The 23529-nt window shown below is 49.8% G+C and overlaps 2 long non-coding RNA genes across 2 annotated transcripts; one reads left to right on the top strand and one right to left on the bottom strand.

Moving 5' to 3' along the window:
* The first annotated feature begins 2762 nt into the window (after window positions 1-2762).
* Window positions 2763-20573, top strand: LOC103348409 (uncharacterized). The gene is made up of 6 exons (XR_011380252.1): window positions 2763-3030; window positions 3512-3653; window positions 5647-5701; window positions 10666-10740; window positions 17259-17486; window positions 19253-20573. It is a non-coding gene; the product is annotated as an uncharacterized lncRNA (long non-coding RNA).
* LOC138844425 (uncharacterized) lies at window positions 4501-17483 on the bottom strand. Its single transcript, XR_011380254.1, has 3 exons — window positions 17353-17483; window positions 6081-6253; window positions 4501-5270 (listed from the first exon to the last, which is right to left on the bottom strand). It is a non-coding gene; the product is annotated as an uncharacterized lncRNA (long non-coding RNA).
* Window positions 20574-23529: the final 2956 nt, after the last annotated feature.

Here is a 23529-nt window from a genome sequence, read left to right as displayed (position 1 = left end):
GCTGGGCATGCTGCACGTGCACAGGAAATTCCTTTAAAATAACCAAATATTAGGAGTTTATTTTTCATTCTTAAAATAAGAAATTGATTTATCTTCAAAAGTTACTTTTCAGGGTCATCTTAAACAGAGTGTTTCGCAGATGACAGTAATGCCAGTGTCTTCAGTCAGTGTGTGTGGGACAGAGAACCCGACCCCTACCCAGGCAACACCTGCACAGGCTGGCATCTTCCTTCCACAGGGTCACTGCAGGCAGGCTTTGTCCGACTGTGTCCCAGCTTCTGCCCTCGCCCCCTCTTCTCCTCCACCCAACCACTTACTAGACGTCACTTAGTGCCCAGAAGGAGGCCTTTAAAATACATGTCAAAATGGTTCACTCCTTCCCAGCTTTGTTTTTCTTTCTACAATTTTCTTCATTCAGCAACCGTTAGCTGCACCCTTGCTGTGCGCCAGGTGCTGTTCTAGGGCCGGGAACATATCAGTGAATCAACCCAGGAATCCAGCCCTTCTGGAGCTGGTGGGGCCCAACAAAGATAAACAAGGGGGAGAGAAGCCAAGGCTGGGGAGAGAAGGAAGCCAAGGGAAGGGAGATGCAAGCAGCAGGGTTGGGGGTAGCACTAGGGGAGAGTCATTGCGATTTTATGATGGTGTGATCAAGGACAGCCCATCGAGGACATCATGGCAGCTCGCAATCCTTCAGATGGCTTTTCCATCTCACTTAGAGGAAAAATCAAAGGCCATACAGCTACCCATAAAACCCCACAGGCCCCCAGACCCCCCATAACTGCCCTGATATCATCTCCTGTTACCGCCCCTTTAGGTCAGTGGTCATGGAATTTCAGTAGGGGTCAAGTGGCCTGGAGGGCCTGGTAAAGGCCAGATTGCTAACACTGCCGAAATCCAAATGAGGTTTGCAGTTTAGAGAGTAGACATACGTCCGTGTGAATCCCTGAGTTCTGTAACATCAGAGAACATTGGGTATCAGAGACATCTCTGCACGACTTTTCTGTTAACCTGAAATTATCACCAAGGAAACACACACACACACACACACACACACACACACACACAATGCTGGGCTTCCTCCGCCGTCTTCCCCCTCCCCCTTCAAGCGTCCCTTGTCTGCAGGGGTGGAAGGGGCCTGAGAACGTGCACTTCTGGCCGCTGCTGATGCCAGTGCTGTTGGCCCAAGAACCTTCGTTGGAGAACACAGCCCCGTAGCAATCAGCTCTGGTCACTGTGACCTGGCCCTCCTGGGACAGGCCCACAGGCCCCCACCCCAGGGTCCCTGAGGTTACAGGGTTCCTTCCCTCACCCCATCCCTTCCCCCCTTGGTTTCTGCTCCACAGGAAGCCATTCACCTGTTTGGAATGGGCAGCCGACCGCCCAGGCACCAGTCTCCCCAGCCTAACCTCGCTGCTTTCACAGTCTGCTCGGTAGCGCTCTGGAGGGCCACTTCTAGCCACTACTCTACAGCGTTCTGTCTCCTATAAATGCTTACCCCAGGAATATAAACCCCAGGAGGGCAGATTCCTGGTCTCATTCTCTGCCGCATCCCCGGCACTCAGCTTGGTGCCACATCACAGCATGTGCACAAAGGCTAGGGGGTCACTGTAACAAAGAGGCGGCCGAGACTGGCCAGGAGGAGCGGTGCAGAGCGTGGTTAGGCGCTCAGGGTCAGGGTGGGCGTTTGGCCTTGCCTAAGACACCGGTTAGGACGCTCACTAGTTAGTCTCATCTCGGCATCTCTAGGTTCAATTCCCAGCTCCGACTCCTGGTTCCAGCTCATTTCCTGCTAGTGCAGACCTGGCAGTCTGTGGGGGTGACTCAAGTGACTGGGGCTCTGCTCTCCACGTGGACTGAGTTTCCAGCTCCGGTGGCCGATGTGTGTATCTGTGCAGTCCACCAGCACATGGAAACTTTCAAAGACAGAGAAAGCTAGCTAGCTCAAATGCAAGAGTCAAAATGATCTGGCCCGAGATACATATTCCTTGTTTGATCTTGGACAAATTACTTTCCTTAACTAGAACTGGGGGCTCCAGAGCAACCCCCCCACACACACACAGGGAAATGTGAGAAATCAATGCAATTGCACAACTGATCTACTTAGCCAAGTGTTGGCCACAGGGTCATCACTCCGTCAATGTCAGCTAATGTTATTTTGCTCTACAAAGTTTGCGCGTGTGCTAACTCAGGCAGAGCCCTGGCTGTCATTCAGCTTCTGCAGTCTGACTGCTCCCACCTGAAATGCTTGGATCCCAAAGCGTTGCAGATTTTGGAGTCTGTATAAGGAGGTCGCCAGTCAAGCCTCCCTAATACAAAAACCTGAAGTCCACAACATTCTGAAAACTGGGACTTTGTGAGCCGAGTTCCAGATTTTGAATCGGTTCTGATTTTGAATTTTTGGATCAGGGATGATTGACTTGTATTGGAAGCAATTCCTTTGAGATTTATGAAAAGTAAATAATGACATGGAGACTGTTTAAGCCACTAAGCAAAAGAATACCTATGCACATGTTTATAGTAAATATCAGTTACAAATATTTATATTTAATTTCATTAATAATTACATTAATTATGTTAGCATATGATCTGTTACCATTATATTATGCAGGCTGAATACCCCTTACCAATATGCCTGGGATCAGAATATTTGCATAAACATATTGAGATGTTTCAGTGGGATCTACATGTAAACATTAAATTCACTCTTGTTTCTTATACCCTTGTACATGTAACCTGAAAGATTTTATTTTTTTTGACAGGCAGAGTGGACAGTGAGAGAGAGACAGAGAGAAAGGTCTTCCTTTGCCATTGGTTCACCCCCCAATGGCCACTAGGGCTAGCACGCTGCGCTGATCCGAAGCCAGGAGCCAGGTGCCTCCTCCTGGTCTCCCATGTGGGTACAGGGCCCGAGGACCTGAGCCATCCTCCACTGCACTCCTGGGCCACAGCAGAGAGCTGGACTGGAAGAGGAACAACCGGGACAGAATCTGGGACTAGAACCTGGTGTGCCGGTGCTGCAGGCAGAGGGTTAGCCTATTGAGCTGTGGTGCCGGCCTGAAAGATAATTTTATACCATATATATATATATATATTTTTTTTTTTTTTTTGACAGAGTGGACAGTGAGAGAGACAGAGAGAAAGGTCTTCCTTTGCCATTTGTTCACCCTCCAATGGCCGCTGCAGCCGGCGCGCTGTGGCTGGCGCACTGCGCCGATCCGATGGCAGGAGCCAGGTGCTTCTCCTGGTCTCCCATGGGGTGCAGGGCCCAAGCACTTGGGCCATCCTCCACTGCACTCCCTGGCCACAGCAGAGAGCTGGCCTGGAAGAGGGGCAACCGGGACAGAATCCGGCGCCCCCACCGGGACTAGAACCCGGTGTGCCGGCGCCGCAAGGTGGAGGATTAGCCTAGTGAGCCGCGGCGCCGGCCACCATATATATTTTTAAACTTTGATTTATTTATTTGAGAAATAGAGATAAGAGAGCTCCCATCTACTGGTTCATTCTCCAGTGATCTTCAACTATGAAGCTGGGAGCTGGAAACTCCATCCAGGTCTCCCACGTGGGTGGCAGGGACCCCACCACTTGAGCCATCACCTGCTGCCTTCCAGGGTGCACACTATCAGCAAGCTGCAATCAAGAGAAGAAGCCAGGTATTAAACCCAGACTCACTGATGCAAGTTGCAGATGTCCTCCTGATGGCTTCACTGCAAGGCCAAATGCACACCCCTATAATAATCTTCATAATTTTGTGCGTGAAAGTTTCATGGTGCAGAAATTTCCACTCATGGTATCATGTCAGTGCTCAAAAATTTCAGATTTGGGCTGGCGCCGCGGCTCACTAGGCTAATCCTCTGCCTAGCGGCGCCGGCACACCGGGTTCTAGTCCCGGTCGGGGCGCCGGATTCTGTCCCGGTTGCCCCTCTTCCAGGCCAGCCCTCTGCTGTGGCCAGGGAGTGCAGTGGAGGATGGCCCAGGTGCTTGGGCCCTGCACCCCATGGGAGACCAGGAAAAGCACCTGGCTCCTGGCTCCTGCCATCGGATCAGCGCTGTGCGCCGGCTGCAGCGCGCCGGCCGCGCCGGCCATTGGAGGGTGAACCAACGGCAAAGGAAGACCTTTCTCTCTGTCTCTCTCATTGTCCACTCTGCCTGTCAAAAAAAAATTTTTTTTTCAGATTTGGAATATGGATTAGGGATGCTGAACCTGCATATTAGTAACCAACATAAAGATTAATTAATACACTGATATATTTATGTTTAATCATTAATAGATATTTGCATGCTTCTTTCCTATATTTCTTTAAAATCGAGCAAATCACATTCCACATTGAGCTGTTCAGCTGAAACTCGTTAACATGGCCCTAGTTAACACTCTCTTGGGCAGCTCTGTGCTCACGTGACTGTAGCTCTTTGCTCAACAACGAACCGCACTCTACATCATTCACTTGGTGTGGATGACCCAGGTCTGTCTTGGGGCAGATGTACTGAGCTGGAACCTTCTTTCTTTTTTTAAAAGATTTATTTATTTTACTCGAAAGTCAGAGTTACACAGAGAGTGGAGAGGCAGAGAGAGAGAGAGAGAGTCTTCCATCCGATGGTTCATTCCCCAATTGGCCGCAACGGCTGGAGCTGCGCCGATCTGAAGCCAGGAGCCAGGAGCTTCTTCCGGGTCTCCCACGTGGGTGCAGGGCCCCAGGGACTTGGGCCATCTTCTACTGCTTTCTCAGGCCATAGCAGAGAGCTGGATGGAAAGTGGAGCAGCCAGGTCTCGAACTGGTGCCCGTATGGGATGCTGGCACTTCAGGCCAGGGCGTTAACCTACTGTGCCACAGCGCCGGCCCCATGGAACCTTCTTTCTATCCCCATTATGATCCTCCTAACACTCCCATCCTGGCCTAAAAAGCCCACCCACGCACAGCATCTTGGTCGGCATCCTCAGGACCGGAGAGGTTGAATATGAAACTGGGTGTCATGGGCCTTGTAACTTTCAAGGGACAACTCAGAGACGGAAGGATTTAGAAGAGAGGTTGACTCATAATAAGCTTTAGGAAAGCAGACTTCAAAAAGACCGGCTGGCCAAATAAAAAGCACGAAGGGCGTTAAAAGAACAGAACCTCAAGATCACCAGCATTGCCAAGGGCACGTCAGTCTGTTTCTGGTGGAAAAGCAGTGTTCTTGCAAGATCGTCACGTGCAGGAAGGTTGAGATGCTTCTACAGCAGTGAGCGTGGCAAACATCAAGAACACATCCACTTTTGCCAAGGCTCCGTGCTTCAGGGAAATAAATATCCCAGTTATTTTGAGGGGACACCCAGATGTGTACCATTATTTTTTTTTTACACATTCCAGGGTACAAAATTTGTGTGTGTGTATCCCCCCGACTGTGGAAGGGCCATGTGTGTTTATTACAAATGGTGATACAGTAAAATGTCAGCCGTGTTCCACACAACTTCCCAGGCCACAAAGTTCAGCTCTTGCACGGCCCTTGGTGCTGCTGCTGTTAATGGGAGTTTTGTTCCCTTCATCTGACCAAACGTTTAGCTAACAGTAGCTGCCATTCATTCAGTGCCCATGAAATGCCAGGGCTGGAGCGAGGCCCATTACAGAATTAATAGCCTAATATTTACCGAGTTTTTTTCCATTCCAGATTCTGCTGTTTGAAAAATGGTGGATCATTTGCTCTTAGAACAACTCTTTAAAAGGTAGGTACTATTCTCATTTCCATTTTACAGATGGGCAAACCAAGGCCCTAGAAGGTAAGTAACTGGCCTTAACATCACACCGTGGTTGAGCTGAGGAGCTGGCATGGGAACCTGATTACACTATGCCGCTCTTACCATATCTGCAAACCTTCATTAAATCCTCGCAATCCTGGAAGCAGACTTTGTAGCCCGCATGTTATAAATGAGGTGGAGAGTTTAATTCACTCGGTAAGGTCACACAGAAAATGTCAGAGGTTTAAATCTGAGCATTTTTGCCTCCCTGATTTCCCAGGGCACTCCCGTAAGGCCGGTGGACGTCCTAGCTCCTGTTGCCACCACCTGGCTCCTGGAGAGGCGCACCTGCAGATGTGTGACTCACCTGGGCCATCACTCTCAGCTTCTGAGATCCTTGAGAGGCAGGGATGCCTTGATGGTGTTGGGAGTAAGGATGAAGGCGTTCTCTTCCGTTCAAAGAAATCACTATTTTCCAGTTGTCAGCTGTCTAGTGTGTTTCCATTCAGTCTTTGCTAAGGAGCTTCAGTGCACACAGCCCTGTGTGGTGGGGGTGTTTGGGGCCAGAGAGAGAGAGAGAACAGTGTGGCAGGCATGCACAAAACAGTAGAAGAGGGGACCAATGGGAGATGGGCTTGAGAAGGAAGGAGGGAGAGAGGAATTGGCATTTGCTGAGAGATTTTCTACACGCCAGGAGCTAAGCAAGGCATTCAGTGTCTACTATTCCAGTGACTCCTCAGATGAGCCCATCTACGTCGCAGAATTACCCTTTTTTCATGGAGCTTAAGTCATTGAGCACACAGCACTTAAGGGATAGAGTGGAGCTCACACTTGGTCTTGAGTAGTGACAAAGTGGTCATTCCACACTGTTGAGGCTTTACAGGATTTCCAATCTCCTTGGGGGAAAAAGCCCACACAGTCAACTTGATCCCTTTCTGACCTCATGGCTAAAGATACTTCCTCTGGTTTTAACGAGGCTCAAATCCTAGCCCTGGTTCCTTGGAGGTTGTTAAGGGGACAGCTACTGTGCCACGACCTCCAGCATGGCAGGTCACAAGTCTGGACCCTGAGGGCTAAACATGGTGGATGCACAGGGCGCTGCCATCGGCAGGCCAGTTGGGCCTGGAAATGGAGGCCAGAGCCCAAGGATCTAAGGGAGGCTGTGACAAGCTGGTGTGCAGACAGCCCCTCCAGAGCCCCCTGAGGGCCGATCGGTTGGGTTCCACCCAGCATGTGGCAGCCAGGCCCTGTGCTGGGGATAGAGACACCAAAACAAAACACCAGGCTCATGATGTAGGATGCACAGATGGGCAAAGAAACACAGCTCCGTAAGGGCCAGGGTTCCTTCATTCAGCTACCTGGGCAGCCTCGGCAGGGCCGGACGACCCAGCACCTGCTTCAGCCTGAGCTCTGCTTCCTGGATGGTCTGAGTGACGGCTAGGTCTGTGAGCCTGCGGGTTACAGCGTGTCTAGCTCGTGTGCATGAGGCATGCCGCTTGGATTTGATGTTCATTTCAGAAGATGCGCTTTCAAGTAGAGGAGAGCGAATGAGAGAGCACAGGGAACGAAGATTCTTCCGTGTGCCCAGTCTGGTATTGAGATTCTATCAGTCCACTGGAGCAAAACCTAACATTGCTATTGCAAAATGCTATAAAACCTAACACTGCTAATGCAGAATGCTATAAAAACTATTGACAGCAATATGATGATTAATTTTGAATATAAGAGATTCATGGAAATTTCAGATGAAAAAATAGCGTATGATTCTACTATAAACATTTTTAAAGGGTTGGGGTTGGCTAGATAATTTTTTAAAGGATTTATTTAATTTGGGATTTATTTAATTTTTTCTTTATTTGAAAGAGTTTAATTTATTTGAAAGAGTTACAGAGAGAAGGAGAGACAGAGAGACATCTTCCATCTGCTGGTTCACTCCCCAAATGGCGATAAGCCAGGGCTGGGCCAGGCCGAAGCCAGGAGTCTGGAGCTTCCTTTGGGTCTCCCAGATGAGTACAGGAGCCCAAGGACTTGGTGCAGTAGCAGGGAGCTAGATGGGAAGTGTAGCAGCTGGGACTCAAACCAGCACCCATATGGGATGCCTATGTTGCAGAGGGAGGCTTAACCTGCTATGCCACAGCTCTGGAATCCTCTATATAGATTTTAAAAAAGATTTATTTACGGCCAGTGCCGCGGCTCACTAGGGTAATTCTCCGCCTGCAGCGCCAGCACTCTGGGTTCTAGTCCCGGTTGGGGCGCCAGATTCTGTCCCGGTTGCTCCTCTTCCAGGCCAGCTCTCTGCTGTGGCCCAGGAAGGTAGTGGAGGATGGCCCAAGTGCTTGGGCCCTGCACCTGCATGGAAGACCAGGAGGAGGCGCCTGGCTCCTGGCTTTGGATCGGTGCAGCGTCGGCCGTAGCGGCCATTTGAGGGGTGAACCAACGGAAGGAAGACCTTTCTCTCTGTCTCTCTCTCTCACTGTCTAACTCTACCTGTCAAAAAAAATATTTATTTATTTATTTGAAAGTCAGAGTCACACAGAGAGAGAAGGAGAGGCAGAGAGAGAGAGAGAGAGAGAGAGAGAGAGAGAGAGATGTCTTCCATCCATTGGTTCACTCCCCAATTGGCCACAATGGTAAGAGCTGTGCAGATCTGAAGCCAGGAGCCAGGAGCTTCTTCCAGGTCTCCCACGCAGGTGCAGGGGCCCAAGGACTTGGGCCATCTTCTACTGCTATCCCAGGCCATAGCAGAGAGCTGGATTGGAAGTGGAGCAGCCGGGAGTCAAAGCAGCGCCCATATGGGATGCCGGCACTGCAGGCAGCAGCTTCACCCGCTACGCCACAGTGCCGGCCCCTGCAAGATAATTTTAAAAGCAAATAATAGCCTCTTTGAGCCAAGCGATTTTAAAGTATGAACACTAAAACATGATAATATACTAGATATTCATTAGATCAGAATGCTAATGCTTGTACAATTATTTGATATGTAAGTATTAGTAATTCTACTTAAATGATTTTAAGTAACTTTTCAATTTTTAGATACGTATTTCTCATTTAGGTCATATTTTGAGAAAAAGTTTATTTGGAATATTTCACCTTTTTGCTTGAGATTTATTTTTATTTAGTAGAGAGAGAGAGAGAGAGAGAGAGAGAGAGAGAGAGAGATCTTCCATCTGCTAGTTCATTCCTCAAATAGCCAGAGCAGCAGAGGCCGGGTCAGGCTTAGGCCAGGAGCCTGGAACTCCATATGGGTCTCCGTATGGGTGGCAGGAGCCCACACACTTGATATATCCTCTGATGCTATCCTAGATGCATTAGCAAGGAGCTATATTGGAACTTGAGCATCTGAGATTGGAATCAATGCTCCGATATGGGATGTCGGTGCCTCAGGTGGCCCTTAACCCACTGCATCACAAGGCTGGCCCCTGCTTTACCTCTTGTGAGGGGATTTTTTTTAAAAATTAAAATGCAGGGCTGGGCATTGTGGTGCAGCTCATTAAACTGTTGCTTGGGGTGCCCCCATCCCATATCTGAGTGCTGGTTCAAATCCTGGCTTGCACTTTCTATCCAGTTTCCTGATAATGCACCTGTGAAGGTAGCCAATCAGGGTCCCTGCCACCCATATGGGATACCCGGATGGAGCTCCTGGCTTCAGCCTAGCCCTGGCTATTGTAGGTACCTGGGAGTAAAAGGCAGATGAAGATTTCTCCCTCTCTCTGCCATTCTGCCTTTCAAATGAATAAATCTTAAAAATCTAAAATGTCATCTTTGCTGCCTCAAAGGAGAAGAAAAAACTCCAAAATCATGTCGAACAATGGCTATGATAAACTCTCTTTAATCTAGACAAAATAACATACCTGGTGAGGTCGGCGCTGTGGCGTAGCAGGTAAAGCCACCAACTGCAGTGCCAGCATCCCATATGGGTACTGGTTCAAGTCCCGGCTGCTCCACTTCTGATCCAGCTCCCTGCTACTGCACCTGAGAAAGCAGTGGAAGATGGCCCAAGGGTTTGGGCCCTTGCACCCATGTGGGAGACATGGATGCACCTCCAGGCTCCTGGTTTGGCCTGGCCCTGCCCTGGCAGCTGCAGCCAGTTGGGGAGTGAACCAATGGAAGGAAGATCTCTCTCTGCTTCTGCCTTTCCAATAAATAAAGAAATCTTTTTTTTTTTTTAAAGAATGTCCCTGAGGCCGGCGCCGCGGCTCACTAGGCTAATCCTCCGCCTAGCGGCGCCGGCACACCGGGTTCTAGTCCCGGTTGGGGCGCCGGATTCTGTCCCCGTTGCCCCTCTTCCAGGCCAGCTCTCTGCTGTGGCTAGGGAGTGCAGTGGAGGATGGCCCAAGTGCTTGGGCCCTGCACCCCATGGGAGACCAGGAGAAGCACCTGGCTCCTGGCTCCTGCCATCGGATCAGCGCGGTGCGCCGGCCGCAGCGCGCCGGCCGTGGCGGCCATTGGAGGGTGAACCAACGGCAAAGGAAGACCTTTCTTCTCTCTGTCTCTCTCACTGTCCACTCTGCCTGTCAAAAAAAAAAAAAAAAAAAAAGAATGTCCCTGGGTACTTCAAAAGTTCAAGGACAATGGAATTAAAAGTTTATTTTGTGAATCTTGATGTGAATGGAAGGGGAGAGGGAGTGGGAAAGGGGAGGGTTGTGGGTGGGAGGGACGGTATGGGGGGGGAAGCCATTGTAACCCATGAGTTGTACTTTGGAAATTTATATTCATTAAATAAAAGATAAAAAAAAAAAGTTTATTTTGTGCAAAAATCTTGAACTTCATGCACATGAGGGATCTTCAAGAATTTTAAAAAAATGTACATTATGGAAAAACCATGCACACTTCAATGTTGTTTAAATAGTATTTCATACTACACATTTCCATGAACTTCTTAAAGATCCCACATATACATGGATTTCAAAAAAATTTGCATCAAAATCAATCAACTTCTCTTTTACTTCCAGTTTCAACGAACTTTGAAGTGCTCCTGTACAAAACTGGAACCAAATTAAGAGCGTGTAGAGGGTATCAACGAACTGGTGAGTTTCTGGTGACTCCAACAGGAAGAGCCAGACTTTACGAAAGTCTGTCTTAGCCCTGAGCCGGCGGCAACCTCGCTTCAGTCAGCCCCACCAGACAGGAGGAACTGATCCCTCAAGTGTCAGCAGCACCTGGGCCAGCGGCCCCTCCTCAGCATGGCTGGCCAGGAGGTACCTTCCTTGCCTGCTCCACTTCCTGCTGAAAGGGAGTCAGATGGTCACCATTGCCACCTCTGCAGCGGTGCCTGCTGTGACATTCCTGGGCCAGCACTCACGTCAGAAACTTGAGGTGCAACCACTGATACTGTCCATGAGAAATTGCAATAGCAAGTCAACCATGGCTGTAATCTGAGCTGCAGCCCCCACAGGCCTCTACCGTCTTATTCCTGTGTTGCTGTGGCCACTGGTGTTCTTCAGGGAGGCACGACCCAGTCCCAGCCCACTCCATTCCCCCTCACCTCCTCCTGCCCAGGATTCTCTGTGGACTCCAGGGGCCTGGCTGGATGCCCAGCTTGTGCAGTCTAAGAGAGTTCCCCCTGATAAGTTCTTCCCCTTTTCCTTGACTGAGAGAACCCTGAGACGTAGGCTACATATTGCTCAGGGAATGGCCCCGCAGGAACCCCAGCCAGGCATCCTTGTCTGGGACCAGCTGTGTAATGCATCCTATTCTTGGCTCTCCCTCTGTGGTGTATTTAAAAATAGACCCACAAAGTCCTTGCTATCCATCTCTGCAACAGGTGACGTTATTCTCTTGAGTGGGGATGGGACCTAGTGCCTCACTTGTAAAGAACGGAATCGCACAAAAGCGATGGATGTCATTCCCAAGATTGGATTATAGATTTAAAAACCTGTGCCTTCCTTCTTGGGTTCTCTCTGTTATGGGCTAGATTGTGTCCTCTCAAAATTCACATATTGAAGAACTGTCCCATGGTATTACAAAACATGACTCTGCCATGGGCCTGCTCTCTGTGGGAAGTAGACTAAGATAATGCAAAATTTCATCCATGATGGTCATAGTCTGCTCTGACCTTGGCTTTTGGTTGATTACTGCCTTTCAACATTTGACTGTTCAGGATTTGATCAAAATGTATATTCCGTATATCTCTAAGGGATTGCATGAAGTCAGAATTTATCAACCAAGCATCTGCTATGGGCAGGGACTGGGCCATTCTAAGATCTACGGCAGGCACAGAAGACAACTATTCTCTACTTGTGTAGTGCCCACAGGTTGGGGACACATTTCAGTAAATGTATATGACCTTCTCACAGGTCCCTGGGGCTCCGCCCCTCCCCTAAGGCCATGGAGGATGCCTACCCTACAGTCCCAGGGGCTCCTTCCACCTGTCTGTCATGAAGGGGTCACTCACTCAAGACACTTGAGTGCATAGGTCCCTCAATGTGCAGTTCTAGATGCCAACAGCTTCCCCGTCCTTCTTTCGATAGATTTCATGGAGAACTGCTGTTGGGGAGGCCAGGCGTGGGTTAGTGGTTATAAGCAAGAACTCAGTCCTCAGACTGTGTTCAACTCTTGACCCTTCTTCTCCAGCTGTGAGACTTAGGCAAGGTTAACAATGCCCAAGGCCCCATTGGTGAGATAATAATAGTACCTACCTGTGGGCTGCGGTAAGTATTCGTGTCAATCATGTCTCTAGGGTGCTCAGGAGGGGCCTGGCATAAGATAAGCATTGGCAATTGGTATGTGCTAGGCCCAAAGCGGGGAGTCAAACAAGGTGCCAGCTGCCCTTGTCTGGGCTGGGAATGCTTTTAGGGAACCTGTAAGCCATGTATGTGCCTGCTTCACTCCAGGCTGACGTCTGGGGTCAGAGGAAAGAACACGTGTAGAAACCTGGAATCCAAACCTTGGGGAGGCATCAGAAAGGAAATCTCTCAAGTCTTTCCTTGTACAGCCTAGGGGTTCGAGTTAGCAAACAGCCTCTTCAGTTTCACAAGAAAACTGCTTTTCTCTGAAAACCAAGACAGATATCCCAGTATGTAACCTATAGCTTCCAGAAGCCAGTGAACCTGCAGGCACTCAAGTCAACAGGCCTAGCTGCTAGCAGCTCATGCAAACAGTGCCTGGGCCTGGCCGGAGTGCAGCACCAGCTTGCTGAAGAGGTAAATAAAGACCCAGGAACCTGGGAGGGTGGAACAAGGGCCCCCGGCATGTCTACATCCTCATCCTTGGAAGCTGCAAATGTGTCCTTATATAGTCCAAAGGGGTTTTGCAGATGTGATAAAGTACAAGAGCTCAAGATGGGGAGAGTAGTCCGGATTGCCCACGTGGGTCTAATGCAATCACAGGGGTCTATAAGAGGAGGCAGGGATGTCAGAGGCAGAGGAGGAGGAACAATGGACAGAGATTGGAGCAATGTGGCCACCCGGCGTGGGCTGTAGGTGACCTCAAGAAGTTAGAAGAGGCAGGGAATGACATCTTGGGAGCCTCTGGAAGGAAATGGCCGACTCTTCCATCTGAGCCCCACAAGACTGGATTCCCGTCATCCGGAATTTAAGAGTAATCTGTGTGTCATTTCTAGCCACAAGAAGAAAACTCATGTCCTAGCCTGATACTATTTGGGAAGTGAGCAGTGAGAGAGCTGAATAGGTTTCCCTCCCACAGGGATTTCTCAAAGTCAGGATCACGGTACTGCTTGGGGAGGCCCCGCCGGGTACCCACCCGGGGGTCTCTGGGAGGCTGCAAGCTCATTTCCAGGAAGTGAGGGATCTCATTTGCTCTACAAGGATGGGCAAAGAGCCTGCAGGGGACGAGATGAGCCCTGCACTGCAGCCGCCCTGACAGTAGCCTGGAGGTCAGGTCCTGGGAAAAGCTGATACCAGAAGTAGGGGCTCTGGGGACAGCTTGTGGGGACAGCTGACTCTGTGTGAGGCAGAGGGGGAGAACTGCAGGGTGGCAGGACCCCACTGCCGAGGCGCTGAGAGCTACGTGATGCTGGCCTCAGACTCCTGAGGACGTGAGGCTGTCAGACCCCACGGTCAGAGCAGGGCCAGCCTCCGCAGCCTGGCAGGGAACACTTCCGTCTCTAGAGCCGGGAAGACCTAGGTTTTGGTGCTGCTCTTGCTCTGGCCGTGTGATTTTTTTTTTTTTTTTTTTTTTTGGTCAATCCCATGAGCATCTCCAAGCCTGTTTCATTATCTGCAAAAGTAAAATCACAGAAGTTGGAGCACGGCAGTAAAGATTGTAAGCCTCGTACTTTGTAGACACCTGCTACACACTAGGACCGTTTTAAGCACGTTCCAGGTCCATGATATTCCGAGTCTATGGACACCTCTCTGGTGTGCATCCTGGGCTTGTTCCTTTGTAAAGATAACAGGGGCTATCTCAGAAAGGGGAATGTGCAATCAGTTAAAATCTGTAGTTCACATTCATAAAGGCACAGTCAGTGACATCTATTACTGTCATTGTCTCCACGGGATTATTGACTTTTCCTCCCACAGAGAGCTTCCCTCCTCTATTCTCTGCACTCATTCTTCTATGGAGGGGTCTGAATCCCTCCAAAGGCTGCAGCAAGTCCGCTGAGGGTTTCCTGATGCTTTGCAGCCTTGGTTTCCTTCTCGGTGCTGGGCCCGCAGTGGGAGCTGGAGCGTGGCTGGACAGCACATCTGGCAGAGCAGATGTGGCTCCTGCAGCTTCCGCTCAGACGTCACCTGCTTTCTGCCCCTTCGATGGACCCCTAAACCCCAAAGGCTCTTCCGAATGACAAAAGATGGCAAACAGCTTTTCAGCGTGTCTGTCTCAGGTGGCTTGGATGTCCAGAGCTGGCCCTGGGGTGACGATGACAGACAGGAGCCCAACAGAAGCAGAGCAGTGTTCTAGATGGGAACGTGTTCATCCCTGGGAGCACAGCCCAGCCGCCTCTCAGGCACGTGCGCCTTGCAAGCAATGCTTGGTTCCAGCAACCGAGGCCCCAATTTCTTTTGGCTCACCAGCCTCAGAGCCAGCCGCTGGAAGCGATACTGGGGCTCCTATTGACTGCTTGGAACAAATGCTACAGGCTGGTAAGCTTTCCAAGGGCCAGGGTGCATTGGCTCCATCTAAGTGTCTGGCATTTGCCAGTGGTTCCCTGACTGGTCTCGGGTGGAGACCCCCACCCCTTGCCTTCCAGAATTGTCAGTAGGGCATGCTTCGCCCTCTGAGATTGGGTTGCTCTCCAAGCATCGGTCTCCCCAGGCTCCTGTGTAAAGCAGTTTCCAACCTGAACGTTTGTGAGTTGACAGGCCACATACCATCATCCTGATGGACAGGGTAGCATGGTGGCAGAAAAGCCGTCACCTCATCAAGGGCACAGGTGACCAGGGGTGATGGATTTTCCGCAGCCCTGGGAAAGTCTACAAATCCCCTGTATAAACACCAGCTTGACAGTGAAAACGCTTTTCCCTTCTACCGTGGAGGGCAGCAGACAGAGCAAATATTGACAAAAGGGCAGGTTTGCTTTCCTAGGAGACCTGAGACAGGTAAATGGGGCAGGCGAGGAATGCTTTCAGTCTTATCAACAGGGGGAAGCTCCCTCTCTTTGCCTAAGCGTGAGTGGGGTTTTATGAGACTCAAGAGGCAGTTTGGAGCTTTTTAAGGCAGGGAGGCTCCGCTCCGGGCAGCAGCAAAGTCATCTGAGGTCTGGCTCGCTCCTGCCCTGGGATTCTGATGCAGGAGGTCTGAGGCGGGGCCCTGGAAGCTATCTGTGTGTTGACAAAGCTCCCTGGTGGCTTTGATATTGGCTAAGGCACTGAGCCACTCAAGAGAAAAGCATGCGAGTTCAACCTGACCCTTGATCCTTAGCTGTCTCCCAAATATGCAGTCCGGGTCTTCAGGGGACAGAGTGGACGATGCAAAGATATCACTTGAACCTAAATGCTTTAGAAAGCGCCACTTGGACCTGGCTGGGGATGAAGCTTCATTAGACACAAAGGCAGATGTCCAAGTGGATTTCCAAAGACCCTCAGAATAAAATCTAAACGCGTCCAGGCCTACCCAACCTGTTCTCCTCTAAGAACCCCAGCTGGCCTCACTGCTCCTTGCTCACTGCACTTCAGGCTTGTGCCCTGGTGAGCCCCTTCCTCCTCTGCCCCCCACATGCCTGCTGATCTCTGCACTCCCACTGTCCTGCTCCTCTCTAAGACCATTTCTGAACTGCCCCGGACCCCGGCCTGAAGGTGCACCCCAGGATTCGGTCTCCCGCCCTCTGTTCATCTCCTTGTTTATGAACACAGTTGACTGCTGTTTACTGCTCATGTCCCTTAGGACAGCAGGGGCATCGCTGGCTTCTGCCACCAGCCTGTCCTCAGAGCCTGGCGGACCCCCTGGTGCATCGGATGTGCTTGGTGGAGGTTTACTGGGTGACCCAGTGAACACACGCAAAGCTGAATGAACTCACCATCCCCCTTCAAAGGGGCCCAGGAGACTACCGCCTGACTGGCGTTTTGGGAGTTGAAACTGCTTTTCTAAGAAAGCCTCATTTGGGGTGATTTAAAAATAAAAGAAACGAGGCCACATTCCCCTGCTTCCTCAGTGACCGGCCCTCAGAGCCTCGGGCATTTCTCCTTCCTGCCCAGTCAGCTCTCCTCCTTCTAGGGCCCCGCCCGTCCGTCCTTCAGTGCCTGGCTGCCTCTGTTAGAGACTATCTCAAGCCCCTGGAGAACCTTCCTAATGCTCCTTCTCCTCCCAGCAAACACACCTCCTTGATGCCCGTTCCTTCTCTACCTTCTAGACCCTTCGAGAATAAGGTTCCTTGTGCTCAGGGTGGGGACAAGGTCTGGGCAGTGGGTAGAGAACACTTTGGCTCCTACAAGAAGCAGGTAACGGAAGGGCATCTGCCAATGTTTCCGGCTGCTTTTAGTAGCGTTGGCTTTCTGGATTTGCCTTCCCAGGAGACTGGGGGCCCATTCCAGCCAGGACCCACTATGAGCTCTCTATGTCCCCCCAATCCTTCCTCCACCGACCATACCACCAAGTCATAGGGTGAAGACGAAATCAGGTTTACTTTCAAGATCATTAGAGCTAGCTTTTCGTATTGCTTCTCAGCCCCCAAATTCACGCATAAACATTCATTGGCAAAAAAATAAATAAATAAAAAAAATCCAAAAACAAAACTAAACCATGGGGGGAAGGGGGCGGCTCGTCCTATGGGTAGACGGAACATTTGTAATGTAAACCTAGTTGAATTAGTGCTGTATGGGGATGATTTCTAACTGGTAAGTTACATCAGCACAGTGGCATGGGGTGGCAGGGAAGACAGGAGGAGGAGGAACTGGGAAGCAAATGTGGCTTATGTCCTGTCGCTATCACTTACTAGGCTTTGCAAGTCATTTAATGTTCCATCTGAAAACTAGGAATAATCCTATTTTTTGAGGATGTCATACAATGAAAGATGTCATACAATGAAAGACACAGACCAATGTTAGGTCACATTTATCGAACACGTATCATGCATGGGAAACTTTTTAAAATGCTCTGCCTGTATTAGCTCACTTAACCCTTACAGTAGCCCTGTTTCCCCATTTCACAGATGTGGACACGGAGGCACAGGGAGGTGGAGGAGCAATGCCAGGAAATGGGGATGTGGGGGGTTTGTGCACAGAGGCCGGGCCTACTTTCCCTACCGCTCTGCAGCACTTCTCTGTCAGAAAACATCGGGACATCAGGGGTCTTTCCCGGTGGAAAAGAAGAGATGGGGGTAGGATCACTGAAGCCTGCAGCATAAGATTGGCAGGTGGAAGCCGATCCGACGCACCTGGTAAGAAAAGGAGAGAGTGCCTGAATTATAATGGCTGTCACTGGTCATGTCTGATATGATCCCCCTTCTGCCAATGCAAAAACCCCTCGTAGAATTTGACCTGTGATGGGCGCTCTGGTCTGAGTGGGGCAGCCTAGTGCATGTGTGTGTGTCTGTATGCTTTTGTCGTGGGTCTGATGTGGGTGTCTTGTGCTCTTTAGTCCCCGTTTCTCATCAGCAAACTTCACCAGTCAGACTCACCCGAGTCAGCATTGCCTGGTAGTGATAGTTTTAGCTATTTCCACCTTGTGCTCTCGTTGCTAGGTATTTGCTGCAAGTGCCACCCTGGAGGAGTTGACGTGAGCTTAGTGATTCCTGTCTCAGCCCCGTGGCCGCGGGGCCCAGTGCTAACAGTGGCAGTGTAGAGGGTTTTAGCAACCAGATGACACCTCAGAGGAAGAATGTCTGCCCCGTCCTGATGTCCCCAGTCCCTGCAGTCACGGACACCTTTCACACTGTGCCACATTCTTTGTAACTCTAAACTAATTCCTTCCGATTCCATTAGATTGGAGTTTATTCCATTCACATCACTGTTCATTCATTCATAAGCCCATCCATCATCCATTATCCATCCACCCATTATCCATCTGTCCATCTATTAGTGAATCCATAATTCATCATCATTCCATCGGTCATTCCATCCATCCACTATGAGCACATATTGAGCACCTACTGTGAACCAATCCAATTCCTAGTACTGAGGAATCAGCAGTGAGTCAGGTGCTGGGCTCAGGTCCCCGAGGGGTCACCATGTAACAGCTACCATCGTTTAGTGCTCATGTATTATCTTCAACCCTCCCAAACTTCATCTACTCACCACGTGTACAAATTGTGCCGCATTCATATGCTATTATTTGCTTACTACTTGTTTTTAAACAAGCTAACCTATTTTTCTTAAAGAATTTGTTTTTAAAGGCAACTTTATACCACTGATAACCTGCATTTGATATAATTTGTGGATATTCACAAATAATTAAAGTAAGTATACACGGCCTAGTGTTTAAGGGGTCTGTGTCGGAAATCAGAGTACCTGGGCTTGACCATGGCTTTGGCTCTTGACTCCAGCTTCCTGCTAACACACATCCTGGGAGGCAGCAGTGTTGATTCAAGTAATTGAGTGCCTGCCACCCACATGGGAGACCTGGGTTGCGTTCCTGGATCTTGACCTTGGCCCTGGCCCAAAGCAGCCCTAGAATTTGCAGATATTTGGGGAGTGAATCAGCAGATGGGAGTTCTCTGTGTATGTGTTCTCTGTCTGTCTCTGTGCCTCCCAGATAAGAAATGAAAAAATAAGCCATAAGCATATGCAGTTTTCACTTGTTCGGTGCCTGAAACCATCTCAGGTGCCACCAGTGGTGACTGTCCATGTTAGGGGACCTGAGTCATCTCAGCTTTCTCCTGTAAGTCACTCTGAAATCATTACAGTCCCCACTTCCAGATGTGATTTCTCAAAATTAGGTGATTCTCCGAAGAATGCATTGTTGGCAAAAGTTTGAGCTAAGCCTGAAACTCAGATCTCCTGGCTCCAATTCCAGCCAACCCTTTAGAATTCTGAAGTTAATTGGACTGGTTGCCAGCAACAGTTAAAAACATTGAATGGGATGCGATAAAGTGTGTAAAGGCACTTCAAAAAGTTCTTGCAAAATAGAATTTAAAGATCAGGTTATTTTGGTGCAAAATCTTTGAAATCCAGGCATGGTCTTTTCATAATATGCATTTCCATGCAGGTTTTGAAGATGCCGTGTAGTAGTACATCACAGATTATCGCACCTGGAGAGGCTAAGAACGGTTTTGCAAGAGTAATGGTGATGTAAAATGTCTGTCTGTCTGTGGCGCTTCTGGTTAAATGTGCCTGGAAGCCACTGCTCTACCCAGCCGTGCTGCCTTGCTGGTGGGCAAGAACTGCAGTCCTGCAAAACCCCAGGGTGGCCCCTCGTATCACCGGCAGGGCTGACCCCCGGCCTGCTTTTCCCAAGGACATTTTACCGAAGCACAGCTGTGTCCATTCATTTACGTATTGCTGGTGGCTGCTCTTATGCTGCAGATAAGGATGCCAGATTTAGCAAATAAAACTACACGGTGTCCTGTATTTTATCTGACAGCCTTGGTTAGAACGACAGAATTGAGCAGTGGTGACAGAGATCGTATGGTCCCCAAGAGCAGATATAGTCATGATTTGATGCTCCGTGGAACATTCTGCCAGTCCCTGCTATGATGAATGGCACCGTGGAATTCTGCAGTGCCCAGCTATGCTGCTGTCCACGGCAGCGTGGTGACTGGACAGTGGCTGCTTCTTGGTCTGCATTGCATTGCAGTGTTTGCTTCTTGCGTGAACAGACAGAACAGAGATGGCCCTCCCAGGAGCTGTCTTGCTAATGTCTCCCAGAACTGCCCTTCATCCTTGCTCCTGGCTGCCCTCATCACTACCGCTACTCTTCCCAAGCCTCTGTCCCCCCAGGACATATGAATGGAGGCCTTTGGACCCTTTATGTAATAAACTCTGAGTGACACCCTTAAACAGAGGAGTGGGGCTTGGGAATAATGTGAAAAACTGTGAAATTCTCCCAGTGCAGGGGGCCCAGCCCAGTTTTGGACAGTGAATCGTGGCTTTGGCCAAGATGTTCTCATTACAATCTCTGCTGACCTCCTTGGAGGAGTGAAAGCTGTTGCCTGCAAAAATGGACAGCTTCTCAGCCTTGTCCTCCTGCGTGGCCCCCCACTCACTCCCTGGTGGTCTCACTCTTCATATCCTTCCCATCTGTCTGTCTGTCTACATCTGCTTTGTCTCGGTTACTGGGGACAAGCGCCTGGTCTGAGGCCTGCCCTTGTAAAATAACTAGACTAGCAGAAGTGATAGCTCAATTCTTTATCGTTTTAATTCCCTTGTTGTTTCTTTCATTATTATTATTATTATTTTTTTAGTTCATATCATGCCTGGAAAGATGCTCTTGACTCTGGGGCCCCTTGTCAAGGTGAACACCAGCTGTTGGAATTATCTAGATAGAAGAAAGCCAGTAGTGTGGCCAACTGCCTGTTTGCTTTCTTGAGGTAAACTTGGGTTTGTAGAACAGTGGTGTTGGACAGAGTCCATATTTATCATCGTATCTAAGCTCTTCATTCAATACCTAAGACCTAGAGATGTGAAGAAAGACCGCTGCAAAGAAGTAGCTGCAGGCACACTGTGAGAACATGGCTGTGAGTGTAGCCTTTCAATGTCTCCACCGGGCAAAGCTAATCAACTTGCTTTGTTTTCCATGTCTCGCTTTATCACTAGTGTTCTGATGGCATTAGCAGCAGCAGCAAGATAGGGTCTTCATAACTAACATTTATTCAGTACTTACTGTGTTACTGTGGACTAGCTACTCAGGTAAGCATTTTACATCTACTACCTTATTTAAACTCACAACAACTCGCTGAGGTGGGTGTCACCCTTATTTTATTATTAATTTTGACAGGCAGAGTTAGAGAGAGAGAAAGGTCTTTCTACCGTTGGTTCACCCCACAAATGGCCGCTACGGCCGGCGCTCTGTGCCAATCTGAAGCCAGGAGCCAGGTGCTTCCTCCTGGTCTCTCATGCTGGTACAGGGCCCAAGCACTTGGGCCATTCTCCACAGCACTCCCAGGTCACAGCAGAGAGCTGGACTGGAAGAGGAGCAACCGGGACTAGAATCCAGGGTGCCAGCCCGCAGGCAGAGGATTAGCCTAGTGAGCCACAGCGCCAGCCTCACTTATTTTATAAAGCTAGAAGCTAAATCCGTAAGAAGTTGAATCACACAGTGAGTAAGGTTACAACTGCCCTTGATCACAGATATGCTTGGCTTTAGGCGTGTGTGTGTTTGTATGTGTTTACTGCTGGCTCTCCCATGCCTACAATATGTCTGGCATAGTAGAAACTTAGTAAATGTTTGTGATGTCAACGAAGGACTGGCCCCAGAGTCGGTGCTCTTGGCCATATAGCTGACGATGGGTCTCCAATGTGGCTCATCGTTAGTGCCACTGCCAGTGCTGTTCACATTGCAAATACTATGGGTCTTTTTATGACGATTGTGAGGTGAGTCTGTGCCGACCCCAAGCCAGGAGCTTCCTCTGGTTCTTCCCATATGGGTGCAGGGGTCCAAGGACCTGGGCCATCTTCTATTGCTCTCACAGGCCATAGCAGAGAGCTGGATCGGAAGTGGAGCAGCCGGGACTCGAACCGGCGCCCACGTGGGATGCTGGCACTGTGGGCAGTGGCTTTACCCACTATGCCACAATGCCAGCCCAATCATGTCCTTCTGGCAGACCTTTCACATCTCACATTTTTTTCTGAGATAGCAGAACATAACTTTGGATCTTGGGAGGCAACTGAATTTCCCATACTTAGCCCCAAAAGTCACATAGCTATTTCTTACTTTTTGAATTTAATTTTTTTTTATCTTTGACATGCAGAGTTAGACAGAGAAAGAGAGAGAGAGAGAAAGGTCTTCCTTCCATTGGTTTACCCCCAAAGTGGCCGCCATGGCTGGCCAACCCAAAGCTAGGAGTCAGGGGCTTCCTCCTGGTCTCCCATGCGGGTGCAGAGCCCAAGGACATGGGCCATCCTCCACTGCACTCCTGGGCCACAGCAGAGAGCTGGCCTGGAAGAGGAGCAACCGGGACAGAATCTGGCGCCCCGACTGGGACTAGAACCCGGGGTGCCGGCGCCGCAGGCAGAGGATTAGCCTAGTGAGCTGCGGCGCCGGCCAACACATAGCTATTTCTTGTTCTCCATCCAATTCACCTTTTACTGGAGAGACCTGCCCCCCACTTCGGTTTACTCTAGAGGACAGAAGACTCATGGGGGTAACTTCAGTGCCTTTCAATATGAGTGACTCAAAGAAGAGGGAGCACAGTGGCTGTAGCTATGCCTGGGCTAACTGCAAGCCTTATGTCCTACATCTCGTTTGGTTAGGAGAGTTCCAGGCTTCTCCTAAAGTCCTGCTATAATTACTCAGTCTCAATCACAAACCTGAGTTTGGACAATACATAGTATGATAATACTGCCTAAGATTGGAAATAAAAGAACCTCAAAGAGATAAGTGTCTGTTCTGTACAAGGAAGAAATGTCCAAGAAACACACACAAGGGGCCAGCACCGTGGCTCACTTGGTTAATCCTCCGCCTTGCGGTGCCAGAATCCCATATGGGCGCCTGGTTCTAGTCCTGGTTGCTCCTCTTCCAGTCCAGCTCTCTGCTGTGGCCCGGAAAGGCAGTGGAGGATGGCCCAAGTGTTTGGGCCCTGCACCCCATGGGAGACCAGGAGAAGCACCTGGCTCCTGGCTTTGGATCAGCACAGCGCCGGCCATAGCAGCCATTTGAGGGGTGAACCAACGGAAGGAAGACCTTTCTCTCTCACTGTCTATAACTCTACCTGTCAAATTAAAACACACACACACACACACACACAAAGATGCAATCAGCCTGCCAAGTCAGGGAGTGAGTGGACCATTACTGGAGGAATCAAAACAGAAAGTGTGTGGCTCTTGTTGGGGATGATGGAAAAGAGGCACTCAGTGAGTGACATTAGAGGTTCCTCTGGGGTCGTGTCTAAAATTCACAGAGGATATCAGGCGCTGTGGTGCCTGAGCTGTGTGAGAAGCATGTGCCCCACCCACACTCACATGGGAAGAAGCTGGAGCCAGCAGAGCCTGCCTTTCTCTCTGGGGTGGCAGGCTATCCCATGCTCAACAAACACAAGTTGTTTTCTCACTACAGAATTGGAGAAGGTTCAATGTATTTCGAACTTGGCTCTGAACGTTACACCCAGGGTCCAGTGGCCTCTGCTGAGCCAGCTCGGACAGCCTTCAGGATGCAGGTACTGGGCTAGGCTTCCGTGCCTGGGGGCCATAGCACCGACCTGCGTTTGTGAAAAGGCTCTGTGTCCAGGGCCCCTCTGTGCTCCTCACGGCTTTCACGCCCAGGTCACCAGCATATATCTATTTGACCTCTGGAGGAGTTTGATCCCTGGTAACATGGTGCATCTGAGA

The sequence above is a fragment of the Oryctolagus cuniculus genome, chromosome 11 (assembly GCF_964237555.1).
Source record: "Oryctolagus cuniculus chromosome 11, mOryCun1.1, whole genome shotgun sequence".
NCBI lineage: Eukaryota > Metazoa > Chordata > Mammalia > Lagomorpha > Leporidae > Oryctolagus > Oryctolagus cuniculus.
Note: the sequence above shows the minus strand (reverse complement) of the source record. Positions and strands in the feature narration are given on the sequence as shown.